This window comes from Phascolarctos cinereus, unplaced genomic scaffold (assembly GCF_003287225.1).
Source record: "Phascolarctos cinereus isolate Bilbo 61053 unplaced genomic scaffold, phaCin_HiC Scaffold_726;HRSCAF=1367, whole genome shotgun sequence".
Classification (NCBI taxonomy): Eukaryota; Metazoa; Chordata; class Mammalia; order Diprotodontia; family Phascolarctidae; genus Phascolarctos; species Phascolarctos cinereus.
In genome coordinates this window covers 349,480,511-349,483,310 of record NW_027556098.1, presented here as the reverse complement: position 1 = coordinate 349,483,310, position 2,800 = coordinate 349,480,511, and positions in this window count along the sequence as shown.

The following is a 2,800-nucleotide window of genomic DNA, read 5'->3' as shown; positions in this document are numbered from 1 at the left end:
AATTGAAGGAAACAGAAAGATTTAAATGAAGTATTGCAGAATAAAGCAAAAGATTCAAAGATAATATATACTGATTATAATATTAAGTACCAATGACATTAATTTAAAATAAAAGAATGAGCATTAGTATTACCTTGTTATAGTTAAAAGTATACATCCTCGAAACTCTCTGCACCTCACTCTCTGTGATTGGAGGTTAAAGATAATTTACTCAGTCTTTTAAACAAGTCTGCGTGACAAGTCTTGTAGATGGCATGTGTTAGAGTCATACAAAATAGTGGTGCTGCCAGAGCTACTCAGACCTAGCTCAGTGTCCTGCTTCCTGAAATTGCAGACTAGCCAACTGTCACATTATAAATTATTTCATTAACAAAGGGCATCATGTAAGCACATTCTTTTTTATCATGAGAAGGCATCACAACTATGTAGGAGCAGCATATTCCCTTCTTTCAGTGTGCATGAACTCTCCTAAGGCTAAGAGGAAAGTCAATTGGCACTCAGGTATGATGGAGAGCCAAATCTATGATCTGAAATATACCACCAGTTAACAGAAATACAGAGTTTCTCTCCTACCTCCTGTTCCCCCATCACATTACTTGGAATATTCTTTTCTTTGTCATGAACCTCTTGATTCAGAGATTATTTCAATCCTTACAGTCAGTCATCTCATTTATTGAAACAATCAGGCACAATGAAATCCAAAACATTTTAAAAAATACTTCCATGTGGATCGCAGTCAGCCTAGAAGTCAATACTCCCTTTTTCATTTCAACATCCAGCTTCTCTTCACCTGTAAAAGAGAGTGAATAACAGGGGATCAAAGAGATTAGTTTGGACAAGTTTTTAAATGTGTGTAGATTTTCTTAGCACTCTGAGGCAACAGATTTCTGCAAGCATTCACTATTCTTGTGGACAAAAAAAATCCCAAGTTTATTTTCATTCATGTCTAACTGAAATTTAGCAATTCCATCAGTTATGAGTTTTTCAAAAGTATTATTCTGAGAAAGCATGCCTAGGTTTTACCAGAATATCAACACACACACACACACACACACACACACACACACACACACACACACACACACAGTGAGAGAGAGAGACAAAGAGAGAAACAAAGAGAAAGAGAGAGGTTAAAAACTTTTATTGCAAAAAATATATGTAGTCAAGAATAAATTGGGAAAAATAATCACTAAGGTCCATTCCAGCTGTCATATTCTATGTTTTTATGGTTCTTTTATTGCTAAATACATTTATAGGTCATCTATACTTTTATAGCCTGTGTTGGGTGAAACACTTCCATTTTCAAAGGTACTCTAAATGTTTTCTAATAGCTCTGAAAGCTGTACCATATGTTAAAAAAAGAAAGTGTTTAAATGGACATGCTGTGTCATCAGTACTTGGTGAAGCTTAATGCGTGACTCTGAGGAAGATACCTTAATCCTGGAGAAAAGTTTTGTTGCTTGGAAAATTGCAAAATGATTCTCTTATATTTCCACCTATGATTTCCTTTTGAGGAACCCCAACCATCAGCAGTGTAACAGAAGTAGGATGTAAGGCCCAATATAATTGAGAAAGTGAACAGTGATTAGCTAAATGAACCCCCCACCCAGAGGGAATTGGTATTTTAATGTGTTATACCACTGGATGTGAAAGACTACAATGCCTTCAAGATGTGGTTACCTGTAAGTCTCAGCTCAAGTCACACCTTTTATGGAATGCCTTTGCCAATCTCCTGAATGGTTAATGACTTCCTATCTGTGATTAATTTCCATTTTTTCTGTATATATCTTGTTTCCATGATTTCTTCCCTATTAAAGTGTAAACTCTTTGAGATCCAAGTTCATATATTTGCCTTTTTTTTCCCATTTCTAATGCCTGGCACATAGAAGTTGCAATAATTGATGAATCAAGACCTCACCCATACCATTTCACCATTTTTTACCTCTCTCCAAGTCCTGTGATCACAGACAAGTGACAAAGGAACAGGTGAGAGGATACACTGAGAGGTACAGTCATAACCCTGCACATAGGCGGCACAGGCCATAGGGTCATATTCTCACTGGAAGCAGCAGTAGGATTTGGCAGGTCACTGGGTGTCTGAGCAGCCTTTTAAGGATCACACAACTAATCTCCTAGTGTGAGGAAGGGTCTGGAAAAGGAGCCCTAAAAATTGCTTACCCAACCCTGGCCTGATTACTACAACAGATAGGAATCCCACCCTGAGGTCAAAACACAAAATAAATGTACAAAGACTTCTGCAAACATCGTTCCATTAACCATCAGTACAAGCTCACACTTATAGACAACACAACATCCTGTAGACCTAAAAGACAAACATTCTTGTTGAAAAAAAGAAAAAAAACTCATCAGGCATCCCATCCAAATAGTAGCCCTAAATGAAACAAGGCTGGCAAATGAGGGCCAGCTTACTGAAATCAGAGTTGGATGCATGTTTTTCTGGAGTGGCCTCAGTGAAGAAAAATGCTGTCGAGCTGATGTAGGTTTTGCAATCAAAACTAATTTAGTCAACAAGCTGGTATGCCTACCAAAATGAGTGAACAACAGACTTGTGACAATGTGATTACCTTTTGTAGGAAAATGCCATGCTATCACATCAGTGCCTATGCTCCCACCATGACGACCCCCACTGAAATTAAAGAAAAATTTTACGGAGGCCGTCATCATCAATGTGCCAAAAGAAGGAAAAGCTTGCAATTCTGGGTGACTTTAATGCTAGATCCAACTGCAGAAGAGGTTTTGAATGCCATTAGGCTCCTTTCATGTGGCAAAGCACCTGGGG